The following is a 21121-nucleotide window of genomic DNA, read 5'->3' as shown; positions in this document are numbered from 1 at the left end:
CCCACACCTGCCTGCAAAAGGATGTCAAAATACATCTTTGTATGATGACACATGGTAACTAGACTTATCGTGGTGACCATTTTGAAATGTATAGAAATATTAAATCTCTAGGTGATGCCCCAGCAACTAACACAGTGTTGAACATCAACTGTACTTCAAAAACAAACAAACAAACACACAGAAAAGGAGATCAGATTTGTGGTTACCAGAGGCAGGGACGGGGGGGAGGGAAAAATGGATGAAGGTAGCCAAAAGGCACAAAATTCCCATTATAAGAACTGGAATCACAGGAGTTCCCATCGTGGCTCAGTGGTTAACGAATCAGACTAGAAACCATGAGGTTGCAGGTTCGATCCCTGGCCTTGCTCAGTGGGTTAAGGATCCAGTGTTGCCGTGAGCTGTGGTGTAGGTTGCAGACGCAGCTCAGATCCCACGTTGCTGTGGCTCTGGCGTAGACTGGCAGGTACAGCTCCGATTCGACCCCTAGCCTGGGAACCGCCATATGCCACGGGTGCAGCCCTAGAAAAGGCAAAAAGACAAAAAAAAAAAAAAAAAGAAGAACTGGAATCACAGGAAGAAACGGAAGAAAGTTACTCATCTTCAACAGGGAGAAAGGATTTTATATATTTATCGGTCTGAGGGTGACCCTGGGCTGAAAAAAGAGCATCATCTGAAAGGTACCAATTGGTAGTCAGAGTGTGTGTAGGCAGACAGACTGGGTCTCACCCAGCCTTTGTGAAAAAAAATTTTTTTTTTGTCTTTTTGCCATTTCTTGGGCCGCTCCCGCGGCATATGGGAGGTTCCCAGGCTAGAGGTCTAATCGGAGCTGCAGCCGCCAGCCTATGCCAGAGCCACAGCAACGCAGGATCCAAGCTCCGGATCCTTAACCCACTGAGCAAGGGCAGGGACCGAACCCGCAACCTCATGGTTCCTAGTCGGATTCGTTAACCACTGCGCCACGACGGGAACTCCCCCTTTGTGAAAATTATTCCACCTCCACGAACCCCAGTTTCCTCACTGGTAAATGAGATATTTCATACTCTCCTGGTCAGGATCTTGTAAGGATTCCAGAAAGTCCACGTAAAGACCAGGACCCACACCTGATCCACAGCAGGCCTCCCAGAAGCAGCAGCAGGGCGGAAGGAGGAGCAACACTCAGACATTCTTTTGACCCACAAAGGCAGCGGCTCAGGACTCACTTTTGAAGAATACAAACAACCACTTCTCCAGGCCAGTGTTTCCCAAAACTGTTCTGAGTCTGTTAGTTCCCCCAGATAAAATGGCTTTTTAGGAAGAAAAAAAAAAGTGGTGGAGGTGTTCATCTGGTCACATATGTTTTGAATACTGTGAGTTAACAAAGAATAATATTTCCATAGTTCCTGTCATGGCTCAGTGGTAACAAACCTGACTAGTATCCATGAGGAAGCGGATTCAATCTCTGGCCTCACTCAGTGGGTTGAGGATCCAGCATTGCCGTGAGCTGTAGTGTAGGTCAAAGATGCGGCTTGGATCCCTCCTTGTTGTGGCTGTGGCATAGGCCGGCAGCTACAGCTCCTACTCAACCCCGAGCCTGGGAACCTCCATATGCTGCAGGTGCGGCCCTAAAAAGACCAAAAAAAAAAAAAGAAGAATTTCCTTACCAACAATTTCTTAGGGATTTAATACAATGCATGTGAAACTCTCACTTAGCAGAATTACTTTTGAGGGAGCATCATATACAACTGCGGATTTATGGAAAATGTTTGAAAAAAGCTGCTCTAAAGATACCAATAATCACAAAAAGTCAATCTGACAGTGTAAATGAAGAAAATACAATCAATGTTAGGATGAAACACAATAGCATTCTTCCTTGATCATCTTCTTAATAACATCTGCAATTCTGCAGATCTCTTTCCAGCTTTTTACTTGTATAATCTAAGCAAAAAAGTCAAACATCCATGGTCCTAAGGGAGCCACCCGTGTGTCAGTCATGTCTCAGAATCCGTGACTGGGGCGGCTGCGGAGATCAGTGGCAACAAGTTGGCACATTATGATTCTAGACACAAAAGCAGGGATCTGCCTCCCGGAGAGCCTGCTGGGGTGGGTCAGGGCAGTTCTGAGCCTGGGCAGAAATGAACAGAATTCACCCCAGTTCAGCACAGAATTTTGTTGCCTAAACCCCAAACCAATATTTTGTGTATCCGAGGCCTTACAAAGAGTCCTGAAGGCCTTTAGTTTCTGCTTCTAACTCCTGTCTCCTCTGGAGAAAAAAAAGTCAGAGGGACTGAATGGGAAACCAATACCAGGTCACCCTGATTCCAGAAAACTATGCCATCTCACAGTCCAGGCCAAGCCGCAGACGACCCAGTCAGGGAGGTAAGCACCCAGGTGTGTCACCGATCCGCAGTGACACAAACAGCCAACCGTCTATCCCACTTTCTGGGCTGTGTTTGAACAGGTGGTCTCCGAGAACGTGGACAGGAAACTGGACATGGGGTGTTCAGGCGCAGGGCCTGAGGGGTGAAAGCAGCTCCCTAACCCCTATTTGAGGGAGGCTGAGGGGAACACAGATCCTGCGATGTCTCTACCTTAAAGGTTACCTGGGCATTCTGTAACATTTCTAAGCACAAGACACAAAAATGCCAATATTCCTTGGAGGGCTGACAGGCTAAACTAACTGCACATCCCCCACCGAGTGAATTCTCCTGAGGGTCCACCAGCTGGGCGCTGCTCAAGATGCAGTGTGAGAGCAACAAAGAAGCCCTGCCCCCAGAGAGTTGTATTCTAGAACATAAATACAGAGCCCACGGGATTGAGAACAACTCAAACATCTCTGGGGTTGGTTTTGTCTTCACAGCCCACCTGAATCCAGGTCGGGATTAGAATCTGTTCAATCACATCTAGAAGATGGTACACATCGCCCAGAGAGAGTCTTTATGACTGTCAGGAAAGCATGGCATCTGAAGATCTTGGGAACTGAACCCATGGCGTGTGTACATGTGTGTGTGTGTGTGTGTGTAATCAAGTGCACACAGGTGCCTGTACACATGTCATGTTTGCAACGAACATTGAAAGCATTCATGCAAAGAAAATGGAGGCAGGTTTGCCAACCTCAAGATTCATCACAGGCTGGACTCAAACAAAGATGGTACAAGAAACAAGGATAAATTGATGCCCACAAAGTGCTTTGCTAGGGCAACACTGCCGTCTCCGTCGCAAGTCTGATGAGTTTCATTAACTATTTACAGAGGCTTTGCTAATTGCACAGGGCACTGGGGGAGTTCTAAGAGGGTGCACACTTTTAATGGGTGAAGAGAAACTCTGAGTCTGACAATATAGTTTTAAAATAAGTTGGGGGAGGGGAAACAGAGCAGCAAATGCAGCAGCCCCTTCGGAGTGTCTGCCAGGTTGACCAGGCAGCCTCTGAGCTCTTGGTCAGGCCCATGGCCCTGGCCTCAGCCACAGATGCCTGAACCAGATCCAAGTTTGGAAAATCAGATTGTCCTTCCTGGCAGTTTGCTGTTGGAGCTATGTAACTCTGGTTTAGTCTGTGCTAGTCTCTTTTTACATAAGTATCTTGTTAATCATCACGAAACTTGGGAGTTCCCCTGGTGGCTCAGTGGGTTAAGGATTCTCCGTGAGGAGGCAGGTTCAATCCCTGGCCTTGCTTAGTGGGTTAAGGATTCAGTGTTGCTGTAAGCTGCAGTTCAGGTCTCAGACGCAGCTCAGATCCAGTGTTGCTATGGTGTAGGCCGGCAGCTGCAGCTCCAATTCGACCCCTAGTCAGGGAACTTCCATAATGTCGCAGGTGCAGCCCTAAAAATAAAGTTAGGAAGGACTATTGTCCCCCTCCTAATGACATGATACCAAGGACCATCCCACATGCAGACAAGCAGAGTCAGATGGCAAGACCAGAGAAGGATGAGATGGATGAAAAGAAGAAACTACTCAGGTACCTAATGGTTTTGCAAGTACTGATTTTGTTCCACTGAGGCTGACAGCTGGGTTCTCCAAAAACAACAACCACAACTTCCATGTGCTCTTTTGAAGCCTGGACACTCGCCTACCCATCAGATGTAGACTAACAAACCAGCGACTCAATGATTTACACTGCATGTCGGCTTAGTTAAACTATTTAGATCACAGGCAGGTACTAAGATCTTGTTTCTCTATTGAAGTATTTCCCAAAGTAGCCTGGCAGATAGATCATGGTCAACTATCTGATACATGGGTTGTGTTGTTCATTGGATAGAAGTGATTGTATTCCCTTTCGATAAGCAGAGTTCTTGCGGGACAATGACCAGGAATGGAAACATCTCATTCACATAATGATCATATACTCACTGACCTAGAATTTACTGAGCTCCAACTATGTGCTAGACTTGCTATTTGTCGCTGTGGACACAAAGAGCCCAGAGCAGGATTTTCCGATGCTGGATGTTGCAGATTATTTTAAAATGTTATTGAGGAAGCATTTCCACAGTTTCTCTGCAGAAGCAGTGTTTTTAGAAAATTGCCATTCTCTGTTAAAATTCTTCAATATGATTGAGAGCTTGAAACAATTGCATCAAAGGCCTGCAGATGCCATCCTGCAATTCCAGAGTGTTAGATTTGGAAGTACACCATAGCTAGCCTACTTTTCTCTGTACTCTCTGTATCGGCTTCTGCAGCCGCCAAACAAGGAAAGAGTCAGGGCATAGAGTAAGCGAGAAGAGATCTGGTTAGGGATATGGATGCGAGCAACCTGAGTCTTCTGGTCCCCATCAGGCTCTGACAAGCCTAGACCAAAGGGGGCTGCTGCACACCTGTCCAGGCTTCACCTCCAGAGTCACCCACTGACATGGCCCTGGAAACGGGGTGTATGCAACATCATCAACGTGGGCTTGGCTGTCACGCAACCTTGGTTTTGAGTCCCAGCCCTGCTCCTGCTCAGAGGGGCTTCCCATCAGTAAACGCGGAGGTCACACGCATCTGTGCTCCTCACACATATCAAGCAGTTACACGTCAGCACATCTTTTTACGATCATGGCAAAGCAGGTCATTTCAAATCTTTGGAATTCTTTTTTAATCTCTAAACTAAGTTTAGAGGATGATTGAAATCTCTGGTTTTGAAATTTTATAATTCTGTATTCCATTTTCCAAGCTGATGTAACATGGAGGAGATTTTTTAGTCTAAGATGTAATCATTTTCCCCTGCGCTTTCCAGTGTCCAGCTGGAAAGATCATGCAGAGGTTTCACCCGAGTCTGCTGGATATTCCAAAGGCTATGAGCCAAAAATTCTATGGAGACACACATATGGTGAGGTCGAGTACTGACTAGAGAGACAGGGACACAGCAGTAGAGAAGCCAAAAGTGATGGGTTTCAAATGCGAGATCTATGCTTCTTGGAAATGCATCTTATGAGACACAGCATGAAAAAGCAACTCATCAAGGACTGGACACGGAGGGCGTGGGCTCAGTTTAGTTATGCATCTCACCACACCTGCACTTTTGCCTTCTGTGCTAACCCACCCAACTGGCCGCTCCAGTGCTTCTGTGCTCCATCCATAGCCACACACCTGGAACAGCGAGGCTACTAGGAGATCAGACCCCAGGATCACAGGCCTGCGTCACCCACCATTCAAGTCACCCAGACCAGCTGAAGTGCTGGTTAATGGGGCAAATCCAAGAGGGGAAATGATGATACTCACTAGCAGCTTGGGGCCAGGGCAGCGGTGGAGGCTGTGGCTTGGCGTTCAGACCCCCTGGCAACCTCGGGACAGACAGCTACTGACCATCTCCGCTTTCGGGAAAAGGTGAGGTCATCTTCCTCGCTGGCTATTTAGTGTGTGAAGAGCAGAGATGTGCCAGGATGCCGAAATCAATTCTCCAAATGTGGTCGAACAGCAGCCCATTTTCTCATTGGGTCAGCTTTCTGGACAACTGCCCTCCGGTATGCAAACAAACATGTTACAGATTCAAGTGTGACATCAGTCCATCTTGAGCTGATAGGGCACCTGCAGAACCTCACCTGCTGCCTGCAGCTCAGCCTAGGTCTCCAGACCCCAGGCTCCCAGTCCCTCAGACCCTGGGAGTCCTCTGGTTGGAAATGTTGAGGAGCCTACCTTAGACGCCTGGGTGAGACGTTTATGGTAAGGATGAAGGGGGCTCAGGACTCACCCCGGAAGCTACCTGGCCAGGATCCAGGGAGATGGACCCTGCCCCTCCCGTGTGAAGTAGGAAGGTGTCCTGAAGACCTCAGAGTGGACCCTCGCCCTCCACTCTCCCCATCATCCCATCTCCCCTCTCTTCTCCCAAGACTCTCACTTCTGCCTCTTGTCATCTTATGTTTTGACTAGTCTCTCTGTTTTGCACTGAAAAGATACCAGATGGTGTCAACTCATAGCCACCCAACACCAAGCATCAGTCATGGGCCTGGTGGTAAAACACTCGCAAGCGCTCAGTGGCTGGTGACATTCCCACCTGTGCCGTAGCTCTGGGGGCCTCCTGGCACTGGGGGTCCCGTGCCCTTGTCTTGAGAGAAGACAGCCAGCCTTTGTCAGATCCTCAAAGGTGCCGGGACCTGCAGGAAGAAGACCAGCCTTGCTCAGCTGTGATCAACTCTCAACTGCTCCCGTAGTGCCCTAAGATTTCCATTTGATTTTTGAACAAACTCAACTACCCTAGTCTAACTAAATTTCATGTTTCTTCCATTACCTCTACAGTCAGTTTAAATTATCATGTTTTTAATTATTCCAGTGGCACCACAGACTACTAAGTGACTAAAATGACCTGATTATTTCTCCTACGGAAGCATAATTCCCAAGGTTCCTATTCCTACAGAATTCAGCAAGTTTTCAGTACCTAAGAGTATCTGCCCTTTGCTGCAAAGTTAGTTCCCTCTAATACTTTTTTTTTCCTAATTGAGTCAAAAATCTAACACTGGCAGGACTAAGTGGGTTTGATAGACCCACCAACAATCGTAAACAAACATTTAATGACACCCCACTGAGGATAACTCCATCAGTGCAGTGTTTCCAAACATCTTGAAATGCCCAGTGATCCTTCCAGCAGAATCTCTTCTGAGACATAAAAACTACTGGCACTGAGGATAATTGGGTTTTACTTCTCTCACGGACATAGTCTAATGTTCCTGAGAGGTTTTATGAAACCAGGGAACCATCAACCATTCCTACCGTGTTTATGCGGCCCTTGGTGTTCCAGAGAGACCATGATGACACAGAGAGGACCCCAAGATAATGCACTTGATCCCTGACTGAGGAGGCCTGGGGACAGCCACGCCCCTGCATACAGAGGGATCAAAAGCAAGGCAGAGACAGAATAATATGATTTTAGAAAAACGGGCAAAGAATTTGCTCATTCAGGGAGGATGACATCACAGAGATTTCCTAATGTGCTGAACGGAACAGAAAAAATCATTAATCTGGATGAAGCTAATTAGTGCAACTTTAAAATGGCAAATAGCTTTGGGATGAATGTGCACTGAAGCCGGTCCGCTCAGCCAGGTGCAGTGAAGCCAGTCTATTGACCCCGGGCTGCGGGGAAGGAAAGGGCAGCATTTCCTGCAGGCACTAAGCAGGGAGTCAGGTGGTTAGTGTTTAAAAGACCCGAACTTCCCGGAGGCTTTCAGGGGAAGGTTTTTTGAGATAAGGTGAGGGAGCGGGTGGGAGTGTGTTTGTGATCAGCAAGGGGGTGTTCTTCTGATTGGTGGGTGGCGAGGTCCCTGGGAGTCAAGTCATCAACCTTCTGGTTCCAACCGGTCTGTGGTCCACGTGTTCACGGGCCGCTCATAGTTAACGGCTTCCACCTGGTGGGTCTTCATTACCTTCAAAGCAGAACATTCTCTACAGCCCTTGAGGAAGAGCTAAATGTCCTTGACCTTGTTTAATGGCTAAAGTATTGTTATTGTGTCTTGCTTGACTCTTTCCCCTTCTTTCTGTGTTTTCTCACTTCTCTGATTAAGTTTATTCTTTGGAACTTGGGGAAGGTCTAGGAAGCTAACATTTTCTACAGAATAGAACAGATGGAGGACATGGGGGTTCTGTCCTGGGAAGGCCTCATAGGGTCTTGCTCGGTTACAGCGGGCTCTGGAGCAGCCTCATTTTCAAGTGAAAAAGCTCGAACCTGGAGTTCCCTGGTGGTGCAGTGGGTTAAGGATCCAGCGTAGACACCGCTGTGACACAGGTTTGACCCCTAGTCCAGGAACTTCCATGTGTCTCGCGGGTGGCCAGGAAAAACCTGAAACCCAAGAAGTTTCATGACCCCCTCCTTGGTGTGGAGGCAGCAGGGGGCTCTTGTTCCTGTGCTTTAGCCCCCAACTTCAGAGGCTCCAGAACTACTCCCCCACTTGCAGCCTCAGATACACAACAGCTGCGACCCCGCTGGACGAGTGGCCCGACCACCTATAGGTCTGGCCTTCCCATCACGTGGTCTCTGCCCTTGGATGCCCACCTCCCTTCCTCCAGCCTGTTTGTCCAGAAAGGTACAGGCCTTCCCACCACACTCCAGGGCAGGTCTCTTCGTGAACTCAGCCAGGCCAGGACTCAGGATTTCTTTGTGATCTACACTTAGAACTTGGTGCTCTGAATGCACTGTTAGATTTTGTGTTGGGTAAAAAGTTTCCCTCCATTTGGACCTCCCTTCGGTTTCTGACGTCTGTCCTGCTGCGGTTCCTGGGAATCTCCGGGCTGCTGCGTCCCCTGGAATCTGACCCGTCCTCCCCCTTGACCATCTGGAGCACTTGGCACCGCTGAGTCTTAGCCCCTCCTTCTTGAAACAACACCTTGGGTTGGTTTCCAGGAAAACTAGATTCTCCTGGTTTCCCTCCTACATTTTCCTCTCCATCTTCACTGCTGGCTCGTCCTCATCCAGCCAGTCATTAAGCTGCAGTTGCTCAGAGTTCACAGATAGTTCACTCACCTCACACCCTCCCAGTGCCCATGGCCATGCAGACTCCCGAATGCCTAAATCCAGGCTCCACTGCCCTTCAGAGATCCCTGTCTAGACACTCAGTCACCTTCAGGGTCTCCCAAAGGTTTTCAGAAAGAGATACTCCAAGGAGTTCTCCTGTCACCTTCAGGGTCCCCCAGAGGTTTTCAGAAAGAGATACTCCAGGGAGTTCTCCTGGGGTTCAGTGGGTTAAGGACCCGGCATTGTCACTGCTGTGGCTTGGGTCGCTGCCATGACTTGGGTTCGATCTCTGACCAAAGAACTTCCACATGCCTTGAGTGTAGCCAAAAAAAAAAAAGAGTGAAAAAAAATCAGCTTATTAAAAAAAGTATATACTCCACATTCAACATTATACACATCTAAATTCATAATATTTCCAAAAAAACTCTCTGTCTTCCAGTGGCCGCTAAATGAGTCCTGAAAACCACTGTCCACGTGGTCCATAGAAAGCGCTTGACCAAGGCAGGTCTCATCATATCAACCTCCACCTAAAACCCAAGCTGACCTCAGCCTCCTTCCAAAGCCCCCGGGCTCTCCGAGGTCTGCGCCTACTGCCACCACATCCTCACCACCGCGACCTCAGGGTCACAGCTGTCCATCCACCCCACCCCCACCAGCAGCACAGGGCCCCAGGTCATTGCCGGCCACCTGGAAAACATCCTCCATCCTCTGACAAGCTAAATCCCACTTCTTCAGAGCTTAGCCGAGTCATGACTCCCAAGAAAGTCCCTTCTGAACCCATGTCCAGGTCAGGGCCACTCACGGGGCCGTCTCCCCGCAGCCCCCGTCACCACGGCCCTTTCCCACTTGTGTCTGTGGTGATTTGCTTGCAGGTCCCCAGACTCTGATCTGGTCATGCTGTGTCCTGTGTGGAATGGACAGGGCCAAGCCCAGGGCCTGGCAATAGCAGGTGGGGGATGAACATCAGTTGAATAAACGTGGTGGGTGTTCTCCCCCTTTTCCTGCAGACTCCTGTGATGGGAACTGCATGACTCAGGAGTGGAGGGTTTGTCTTTGAGTTCTCAGGCCAGCAGAGTCTCCCCACTTCAAGCAACCTGACGTCACCACTGTCACCCAATATTTCCAGCCCCTCCAGCAGAGACCACCTGTTCTCCAGGTACAGGAGGGGAGCCTCAGATTCTGCCCCCTTACAGTCATGCTAGCAAGAGTTTTCTAGGGAAGCTACTGAAACCCCTAACAACAGTCAGCGTGTGGGTTTCATCAGCTCACGTCACCCTAACGCTGCAGGAGAATAGATTAGAGAGAGTGAGTACAAAGACAGCGCATGGGGAATATAGGTCACAGCTGTGCCCTGGAGCAGTCCTACCCAGAGCTCCACATGAGTCACCCGTGGTGCTGGAAAGAACAGTCTTGACATGGATTCAAACCCTTTAGCCAAGTAACTAATAAAATGATAAAAGGTCACATAGTCATATTTAGCCTCAGCAACAGGCTATAAATCTCTAAGTGTACTTTTGAATTAAGTTCCTCCTCTTAAATTTAAAAGGATACTTAGTCACCTTAAATTGTTTTAATTTTAAAAACAAACAACTTTCTTTACTCTCTTTATCCTATGAAGGGGGAGAAGTCAGAACACCAGATTCCTAGCAAGTGATCTTTGCCAAGACAGCAAGGAGAGACCTGTGAGCAACACGCATACTGGCTGGGGGGCGGGGATCACTAGTCAGAGCTTCTTTGCTACTGGTGCTTGTGTTTCAATGGGATGACCTTTCAATACCTGACCTCAAGAAAAGAACAGCTCATCTCCATCAGGATAAAAACTTTTAAGAAAAAACTTTTAAGAAAAAAATTTTAAGAAAAGAGAAATGTTCCAATTGGAAGAGATCCGGATCTTTCAGCCACAATGAAATCACTCAGAAGGGCAGGAGCCGCCTCAGAATGCAGGCTCTACTATACTTGGCTTTCTCTGCCTGACTTATGCCCTTGGCTTCCAGCCCTTAAGGTTCATCTGTGCTATTGCAAATGGCAGCACTGCCTCCTTTTTACAGCTGAGTAATATTCCCTTTGTCCGTTCCTCTGTCGACAGACCCTCAAGTTGTTTCCACACCTTGTCTATTGTGAACAGTGCTGCAGTGAACTGGAAAGCCTGCCATCCAGAAATAAGTCAGACAGAGAAAACCAAATACTCTATAAGTCTTCAAAAGTCAAATCCATAGCAAGAGATGGAAGAGTGGTGGCCTTGGGCTGGGGGAAGGGGAGAAGGAGCTGCTGGTCAAAGGTAAGAACTTTCCATGTGGGAGGAAGAAGATCTGGGCTCTAACATGCCGAATGGTGGCTAGAGTTAAAAATTCTGTGCTGGATTCTTGAAATCTGCTAGAGAGCAGATTGTAAGGGTTCTCACCACACAAAAAGAATGGTAACTATGTGAGGTGGCGGGGGTCTGACTAACCTCGACAACCAATCCGAGGTCTATATGTGTATCGAATCAGCACATCAGACATGAGTTTACACAATTTTATTTTTCAATTTTACCTCAGTAAAGCTGGAATAAAAGAAAGTGTGCTGTACCAATCTATGAAATACCATTACCCTCGTTATCACCATCGTTGCCGTCTTTGATGTTTGCCTATAAGTGCAAATAACACATTTGGAGTATCGAGCAACACAGATGTTCCGCGTAACCTAGGAAGCAGGGCGGCCGAACTCCGCTTCACTATCAAGACTGCCCAGCACAGAACTTGCCCTTCAGAGGCGTTTATTCTCCTTTCACAGACAAGGAAGCTGGCACACGAGCAAGTTAGGCAGTTCTCAAGGCACAGAGGACGGAAAGGGCCGAGTGGTCCCGAGGGGCACAGACCTAAAGTCAGAGGGCACGGGGCACCCCTGCTCACCCCTCACTGTGCGGCCAGGGCCAGTCCAGGGGTGCCAAGCCTTGGCTTCTGGGCTATGAGACGGGACAGTCACACATCACCTCCCAGCTGAAAGGAAGCACTTCAGTCAGGACCTGGAGCTGGCAGGTTCTGTTTACAAGCCACGTGGACAGCCTGCTGAGAAATAAGTTATCCAGGATGCTCACCCAGGGATCCTGACTCCCCAGGCCTGGGAGGGAACCCAGGAATCTGCATTTTTAACAAGCTCAGCAGGCAAGTGGGAGAATCACCATTGATGCAGCCAGATGCCCCCAATTCCAAAGTCCACGTGGCTGCCCTGGGAGGCGGATTCTCCAGTGCACCTCCGTTTTTGATTGGTTTTCCCTGATGTTCCAGAGATACAAGATGAGAGAGGGTCAGAGAGTTTCGAGGAGCAGCCATGCTTCCAGTCCATCCCAGTCTGTTTTTCTTGTTTCCACTCCCAAACCCAAAGACCTTAAGCCCCACACACCCATCAGCTGGTTTGTGAAAACCACCGATGTTATTGCAAGGAGATAACTGGGCCACCTCTTGAAACATGAGGACCCCAAACCAAGGACTATATTTTATATAATACATATCCAGTGCTTTCTGGAAAAAATAGAGTGTATGACCTTATTTTCACCATACTGTGTTTGGAGAACAGGCTTCAGGAACCAAAGGCCTTCCAATACAGCACGTCTCTACCATCTGCACAGTGAAATCACTCTCATGGGGTTGGCGCTGCCCACAGGAATGATAAACAGCATCCTCTCAAGTTCTGAGATGCAAACAAAAGCTACCAGTCAAACAAACGTGTTTTCCCCCAGGGTTTGTTTTATGCAGCTTTTTTTTCAATGGCCAGGGGCTCTGACAATAAAATAGTAGAGTTACTCATACGGTAAATCAGACATACATGTTGAAGGAGGCTCTTTGAAGCCTTCAGTGGCTCACATTTGGAAAGAGAGAAACACCAGAAAGGTGTCAGAATAGGAAAGGTCTGTGCTGTGCTGCTGACAGAATTAGAAACTCAAAGGGCATCCCTCCCCCACCTCATTCGTGGTAACTATGTCCACATATTGCAAGACTAACACTCTTCCACCAAGAAAACATACCCAGAAGTGGAGTTCCCATCATGGCTCAGTGGAAATGAATCTGACTGGCATCCATGAGGACGCAGGTTCAATCCCGGGCCTCGCTCAGTGGGTTAAGGATGGCATGAGCTGATTGCCATGAGCTGTGGTATAGGTCGCAGACACAGCTCGGTTCCGAGGTCACTGTGGCTGTGGCATAGGTGGCAGCTGTAGCTCCAATTTGACCTCTAGCCTGGGAACCTCCATGTGCCTCGGGTATGGCCCTAAAAGATGAAAAAAAAAAAAAAAAAAAAAAAGAGAGAGATAAAGAAAGCAAGCATATCTGGAAGTGTTCTCGTGTCCTGCTCAGAGAACAGAACATGATCAAGCACACTGTGGCATCAAAATTGCACCAAACCTGCCACCTCATGTGCCGAAAGGCAGGGAGAGACACAGCCCTGCCTCTGTGCCTGGTCTCCCAGCCAATGCCAATCGTCCCTTTTGTAGAAACGGTAGCCCTTGTTTCGATTTCCTTGGGTTAATCAGTGATCCAGGTGTAAGTGTCCCTCGGAACCAGGACTCACTCCCCTCTGTGCCCCCAGGGCCTAGCACAGGGCAGTTCACATTCAATCAGAACAATGCAGACACACCAGGATTATTTTACACAACAAAGCTATTCCATATCTTCCTGGGACTAACATCTTTCAAAGGGCAGAACTCTTTTAAAAAATATGTTTATTTTCTACAGACAGTGCTTTTGCAATAGTACTATATATAAACGTGTTTTTAAATATTGCTGCTAGAAATGCACACTTCAGCCTCAACATTTCCATCAGCAGGGAAACTGTTATATACAGCAATAAATTCATAGCATAGCGTTACATGCAAAGGTTGAAAGGAATGAAGTTAATCTGTATGTCCTAACATGGAAAGATCTTTAAATATAAAGTTATCTGAAGACAGAAAAATATAGAAACATAGGTAGGTAATCATCTTGTTTTTATATGGTAAATGATTCATATATTCAGACAGATGACAATAAATTTCCAGGGGACTTGTATAATTTTAATAGCTTTTAAAATAGCTCCCCCCTCCCTGCCCCATCTCTCTCTCTCTCTCTCTCTCTCTCTCTCTCTCTCTCTCTCACACACACACACACACACACACACACACACACACACACACGCATAAATCTGATCACATTGGTAAAAATCAAGAGAAGGAGAGATACCCCCATCTTCTTCAAAAGAGATGCTTGGTAAAGACCATTCAACATGGAAGATTAATCTGCCTTACAGTGAGGACAGGAAAAAGGGAGACAAAGAGACTCTGAAGAGGGGCGATGTGCCATTACCACGTTGGAGGGGAAAGGAAGCAGGCGAGCATCTTGTGCAGTGAGGAGGCGGCCAGGAGGAGACGGCGCCGGAAGCAGCTCCCTCTGGGAGGAGAGAGTCAGACGGTCACCCACCGCCCTCCACTGATCCCCCCTCTGCACAGTGGACTTGAACAGCTCAGCAAAGACACCCACGCGCAGTGACCTGCAGCCACAGTGAGGGAGAGAGCAGGCTGAAGGACCCAAACAGGGAAGGAAGTGGGCATGGCGCCCTGGTGCAGGTGCAGCTGGAAGTGCACCCTGGGGCCCAGGTGACAATGTGAAGCAAAGGGCGATGCACAAGTCCAGTGATTTCATGAGGCTTGACCATTTTTAGTTGATTCAGTCACGGGGGTAATCCGATTTTAACTTGCTTCTAAAGATGCTTGGCAGGGAGTTTTCACCAAGGCTCAGTGGTTAGCAAACCCAACTAGTATCCATGAGAACGGGGGTTCGATCCCTGGTCTCGCTCAGTGGGTTAAGGATCCAGCATTGCTGTGAGCTGTGGTGTAGGTCACAGAAGCAGCTCAGATCAGGCGTTGCTGTGGCGTAAACTGGCAGCTACAGTTCCAAATTGACCCCTAACCTGGGAACCTTCATGTGCCATGGGTGCGGCCCTAAAAAAAAAAAAGAGAGACAATCAATCAATCAATGAAAATAAAGACGCTGGCAGATAGACCCCTTGCAGGCGCAGCTATGCCATCATAGACTATGTCACCCCTGCAAGCCTTCCATCCCACAAAGTGACGGTGTCAGCCAAGGGCTGGCATCTCCACAAACCACAGCCAGGCTTTCAAAGGACCAAGGGCTGCAGGGACACGGAGGTTTCACACACTCCAGCCCACAGCCCTCCGGGGCACGACTAGCTCTCCAGCTCCCACAGGCAGCCTGAACTCAACTCCTTTCTGTACATGTGCCTTTTAAAACTTTTCCTGGCATCGTTGCCTTTTTACTTCTGGTAATTGCTTTAGAAGAACAAAGCTCTTTGTTTAAGGGGGGGGCTCAGGGATCTCGTAATTGCCACGAGGCACATGAGAGGTTCCTAGACTTTCTAAACAGTTTCTCTTTTAACATTAAATATTAAGTTCCTAATGTTTGGCCAAAATACAGAGGTTCCCTTGGGAGGGGGAGGGGATGTTCCCGGGAAGATTGGAGGCCGATAAGTGATACTCCTGGTCACCGCCGCAGAACCACGAAGCGTAACGCGCACACCGAGCAGGCCAGGGCCCTGAATCCAGCAGCTCTGCCTGGAAGCACCACACGCTCCCACCTCCAGCATCCAAACCTGTTCCCACCCTGCAGCTGATTCATCCGCCCGCCCTGTGACTCACTACACAGGATCAGTTCTTGCAGGAGCCTTTGTGGAAACTGCAGGGGCCACCTCCTTAGCCCTTCTTTCTCCTTTAGTGTTTGACATCCTTTTCCCCCAGAACTTTCCACCTGTAACTAAGAGTAATCTCGGGGACACTAAGTACAGTAACTGGGATGGGGAGCCAGACACCCAGATGTGCTGGGAGGTGGGAGCGTGTTGTGTCTCCAGGTAGTTCCAAGAACCCAAAATACCCTGATTGGAACTTCAGAGATGCTGAGGAGACCCTGTGGCCTGAGAGTACAGACCTCATTCAGCTCTGGTGTCAGGCAGTGATCAGAAAATGCTGGATGATCTGTCTGCCAGGTGCAGGACCAGGCATGCAGGAGAGGAGACAGGAGAGCAAGGGTGCCCTTTCCAGGCACAGGACCAATTTCCAAAACAATGTCTTACTTGGGCAGAAAGTCTATGCTGTGATAAAAGATCCTCTGTTCACAATTTTCTTTTTTTTTTTTTGTCTTGCTATTTCTTTGGGCCGCTCCCGCAGCATATGGAGGTTCCCAGGCTAGGGGTCGAATCAGAGCTGTAGCCACTGGCCTACGCCAGAGCCACAGCAACGCAGGATCCGAGCCGCCTCTGCAACCTACACCACAGCTCACGGCAACGCCGGATCGTTAACCCACTGAGAAAGGGCAGGGACCGAACCCGCAACCTCATGGTTCCTAGTCAGATTCGTTAACCACTGCGCCACGACGGGAACTCCCTCTGCTCACAATTTTCTGATCCAGACCTCCAGTCCGCTAACAGTAGGAAACTCTGAGTTCCCTGGTCACCCACTGCACAGAAGACCAGGCACACAGTCCAGGAAGCTGGGATTCTGGGATATTCAGGAACAGCAGAGATAAAACAAAAATAAAAAAGCTAATAAAACTGAGCTTCTCCATTTGCCTCTCACTTTGCGCTAACTAGTTCTGCATGAGTTAAATAGTTCTATCTTATATTTGCAGAATGGTTTACACGGAGGATTTAATCTTCACGTCAGAATTAGGCATTATTAAAAGCTGAGGACTCCAGGAGGGGACCTCATCAGGCCTCTCTGGTTCTAGGAGCCACATGGGGGGCTGGCCCAAGGCTGGAGGCTATTCTGAGCCCTTCTCCAAAGAGCCTAAAGCAGAGGTCTCTGTGGTGGCAGCAGCGACTGGACAGACACCTGCATTTTCCATCTGCAGCATCCCTGGTATGGGAACTCTCCTGTGCAGCTATCCTTCCACCGAAGGAAATGGTGCTTCACTATCCGTTGTTGTCATTGTTTGGAGACAATACGAAAGGCACTGTCGCCTCACCTCTTCCACCTGCTTGCTCACACTGGAAACCATGTGAGAGACTCACAGTCTGAGGTAGAACTGGGGTCCAGCAGAGCTGTACCTCCCCAGGGCCCCTGCTCACAAGTCCCTTTGGACCTGCTGGGCCTGAGGGTGGGAGGCAGCACCTCCACTGAAGAAAGGGGACAAAGAGAGGGATGTTGGGGCTCCCCTCCCCAAGACAAGGAGCCACATCACAGTGAGGTCAGGCTGGCTGGGTCCACCTCCAGGTTCCTGGACAAGTGCAAGCCCCCGGAGAGTTTAGGTTTCAGGGGAAGAAGCGCTAGCCTAGAGGAGCGAGTGCTGAGACCTCCCAGCCCAGGTTGTGACAGCAGGAGGCCAGGACCAGGCAGCCCTGACCTCGTAGGTATCAGCTGTAGCTCAGGCAGAAAAGGAGTCCTAGGAAACCAACGCTGACTTTTATCTCCTTTTAAAAACAATTTAAAACTGGGGTAAGTTAAGGCATGTCACTTTCAAATCCAAGACCTTTTTATAATAGAACTTGGACTCTGCTAATAACCAAGTACAGCCTGCTACTGCTACAGCCCTTGTCAAGACACACAGACACACTGGCCACAGGCGCCCAGGCCAGGTCTCCATCAGGGCCACCCGCACAGTCCTGTCTGTCCCTCACCTGGGTTAGAAGGGACTCAAACCACTTCCACCCCCAGGTATAGCTGGGATGGTGCTCAGCAGCTCCGTGCTGGGGGCATCGCACCCACAAAGCACAGGAGGGTGGGACCAGAGCTTCACACCCCTCACTCAGCTCCTTGCGTAAAGATGACAAAAGTGAGGCCTTCAAGGAGCCCAACTTCATCCAAAGGGGCTGCAACTGAACCCAAGGGGCCACGTGGTCAAGTAAAGCTCCCACTAAGGCCACCCTCTCTCCTCCCTCCCCTTCCCCACAGTAAAGACTCCCCTCCCCACCCCAAAGACCCCCCCACCCCCACCCCCATCTTTCACAAGGGAGAATCCAGTTCTGCAGAGAAGAGTGAGAGCTCCAGCAGGGGGAGGGCCTCAGCAGTGTGGCTTTGCAGTCAATTACACTTGCATTCGCAGGAACAGGAGCAGCATGATTTGGTGTGGCCCTGCGGCTTCGACGAAACAAAAATTATTAATAGGAAAACCATTTATTTCCACTTCACCTCATGATGTAGTAAACGAGCTTTTGGCAGCCGGTTCTGCTCCGCTTTAATACTAACCTTAAAATGAGTCTGCATTCCTGAGCGTGTGCCCAGGCGGCCTTGTGATACCCCGGTGTGAGGCCGCACTGCGGGCCACACTGCTGACACCATCCCCTGGCGCCACACAACTTGACCCTTTCTCCAGGCTCCTCGCTCTGGGGTTCTCTTTTAAAACACTCCTGTGAGGCTAAACACATGAACTCACCCCAAGATCAGGGTTGTTTTTCAGCTACTTTCCTTCTGCCTCAAGGAGCCTGAGTGCCATGAGCACAGCAGGAGCCAGCTGGGGCAGAAAGTGGGATGGGCAACCCCATCACCCCTCCCTGGGGCTAGCCCTGGCCCCCCTCAGTGGATTGAAGGGGCCCAACTCATGCTGGCGGAAGGCAAAATGACAACTGGGTCTGAACATTCTCCGTGGAGAAGCCTCAGGAAGGACACTGCACCCAGATAGCTGCGAGCTGGTCAACTGAAATTCCCTGGTGGGACCTGTTAGCCAAGCCACACCCGCACTCAGGGGACGCTGAAGGGGTGACATTCTCCGTCCATGGCAGACACAATGTTTTCATTGCATGTCATCCCCACCAAGACTCAGGGACCTGCTAAATAAGAAGTGATCTGATTTGTTCTCCCCCCTACCCCGGCTTTACTGACGGTTGACCTAAAACGGCAGTGTGTTATGTGTGCCGTGTGCTGGTTCAATGCGATGCCATCGGCCGTTTGCGTCAACCAGTGCCTCTGTCTTTGCAGAGCTGCTATTTCTCTTTGGTGGGGAGAACACTGAAGACGTACTCCTAGTAACTTTCAAGAACACGATGCGCAACTGTTAACAATCACCACAGAGTTGGGCTTTGGGTCCCAGACCTTACCTTCTAAGTGGAAGTTTGTCCACTTTGACCAACCTCTCCCCTTAATCGGACAGAATTCCAGAAGCGTTACCTTAGAAAGAGGAGCTGTAGTTGGTCCTCCTAAGTGAGTCGAAGGAACAACGTTTAGGGCGTCAGCAGGTTCAAGCCCATCCGGATGGCGCAGAGCGATTTTCTCGGCCCAGAGGAACCCGCCCCTGCTCCCTGGCTCATGCTACAGGGACTTGAGGTACCTCTAAAAACTACGCTGTGGGAAATACATCTCCTCCCATGGAGCTGGCTCTAGTCTAGTTTTCCTTAAGCTAAAGTGAGATGCCCCTCCCTCCAGGGGCCCCGACCCTCACTGGCTAAATCAGACCCCCCCCATCACATGTTCCCAGAGCACCTGTAGCCTCCTTGGGACACTTTTCACAACTGCTGTTAAGCCACTAATGTGAACCATCTATTTATTGTCTACCTGCTCCAGCAGAATGAAAATCCATGAAGACAGGTATTCCCATTGTGGCTCAGTGGGTTAAGAACATGACATACTGGAGTTTCCGTCGTGGCTCAGTGGTTAACAAAGCCGACTAGGAACCTTGAGGTTGCGGGTTCAATTCCTGGCCTCACTCAGTGGGTTGGGGATTCGGCATTGCCGTGAGATACAGTGTAGGTTACAGAAGCAGCTTGGATCTGATGTTGCTGTGGCTGTGGTGTAGGCCAGCAGCTACAGCTCTGATTGGACCCCTAGCCTGGGAATCTCCATATGCTGCAGCTGCAGCCCTAGAAAAGACCAAAAAAAAAAAAAAAAAAAAAAAAAAGAGTATGACATACCGTCTGTGAGAATTTGGGTTTAATCCCCAGCCTCAGTCAGTAGGTTAAGGACCCGGTATTGCTGGAAGCTGTGGCACAGGTCCCAGATGCAACTCCCATTCGACCCCTAGCCCAGGAATTTCCATGTGCCGCAGGTGCAGCCATAAAGGGAAAAAAAAAGTGAGAGAAAATTCCACAAATACAAAGTTATATTTGCCTCTTCACTGTTGGATTACCAGTAGCCAGTAGGTACACAAATGTTATTAGATGAATAAGTAAATAATAAAATTTTAAATGTCTAGAAAACAGTAAACATAGAACATCTACCAGGATAGACTACATTCTGGATCATAAAAAAAAAAAGTGTCTCTATTAACTTAAAAGCTTTCAAGTCATATAAAATATATTCTCTGAGCACAACGTAAGCTAGAAATTAATAATAGAAAGATATCTTGAAAATCCCCAAGTATTTAGAAACTAAAAAAAAAAAAAACCCTTCTAAATAACTCATAGATCAAAAGGGAAATCAAAAAGTAAATTAGCATTTTAAACTAAAAGAAATTGAAAGCACTACAAATCAAAATTTGTGGGATGGAGCTAACGTGCTACATAAAGGGAAAGATGTATAGCACTAAACCCACCTATTAGAAAAGAAGGATCTCAAGTTAATTAGCTCAACTTCCAGCCTCAGAAAGTTTTTAAAAGTAGAGAAAATTAAACCCAAAGGAATCAGAATGAAAGAAAGAACAAAAATCAGAATGACAATCACTGGAATAGTAAAGAGTGAAAGGAGAGATACAAGTAATGTGATCAAAAGCTGGTTCTCTAAGAAGATCAATAGAACCGACAAACCTCCTTTTCACAGGGAAAAAGAGGGATGGAATAAACAAGCAATACCAAGCATGCCAGGACTTTGGATTCCACCGATATTAAAAGAGAAAAAGCAAATATGATCAACTTCATGCTGACAAATTTGATAGCCCACAGGAAATGGTCACATTTGTTGAGAAGCAAAACTCTCAAAATTCTTGATTTACTTGTGGTCACCTCATCCGTGAGGCCTTTTTTCTGGCTCTGACCGTCACTTAAACTGTATTGTCACCCCAGCCCCCACCGCTCACTGCCTCAATCTTTCTCCACGGATGTGACCACTTTCCAATGTCGCATGACTTCCTTATTCATTTCCTTTATATGGTCTCTTCCAGCCACCCACCCTCCCCCAGCGGTGAGATCCCGAGGGTTCTCTGAGACCTCTGCTTTCTTACTGACACGTCCCCAGTGACCAGAAGAGGACCTGAGTCAATGAGGGAAGGAGGAAGGGAATGGATAAATTAACGAATGACAGCTTCTCTATCTCTGCCACCCAAGAGCTCTGAGATCTTCCTTCTT

At 48.5% G+C, this 21121-nt stretch overlaps 1 long non-coding RNA gene across 4 annotated transcripts in view; it reads right to left on the bottom strand.

Moving 5' to 3' along the window:
* LOC110261161 (uncharacterized) overlaps positions 1-21121 on the bottom strand; it is a 68679-nt gene that overhangs the window by 13951 nt on the left and 33607 nt on the right. For 3 of the 4 annotated variants that reach the window (XR_002344994.2, XR_014807594.1, XR_014807596.1), the window contains exons 2-4: positions 7156-7263; positions 6443-6542; positions 5671-5902 (exon numbers count right to left, since the gene is read on the bottom strand). This is a non-coding gene — a long non-coding RNA (uncharacterized LOC110261161). The remainder of the gene's footprint in view (positions 1-5670; positions 5903-6442; positions 6543-7155; positions 7264-21121) is intronic. The other variant, XR_014807595.1, reaches the window with a different exon arrangement.

The sequence above is a fragment of the Sus scrofa genome, chromosome 6, assembly GCF_054392235.1.
Source record: "Sus scrofa isolate SSC_HxYL_T2T_F1_AM1 chromosome 6, Sscrofa_HxYL_maternal_Yorkshire_Landrace_v2.0, whole genome shotgun sequence".
NCBI classification, from domain to species: Eukaryota; Metazoa; Chordata; class Mammalia; order Artiodactyla; family Suidae; genus Sus; species Sus scrofa.
This window is presented reverse-complemented; position numbering and strand designations above follow the sequence as displayed.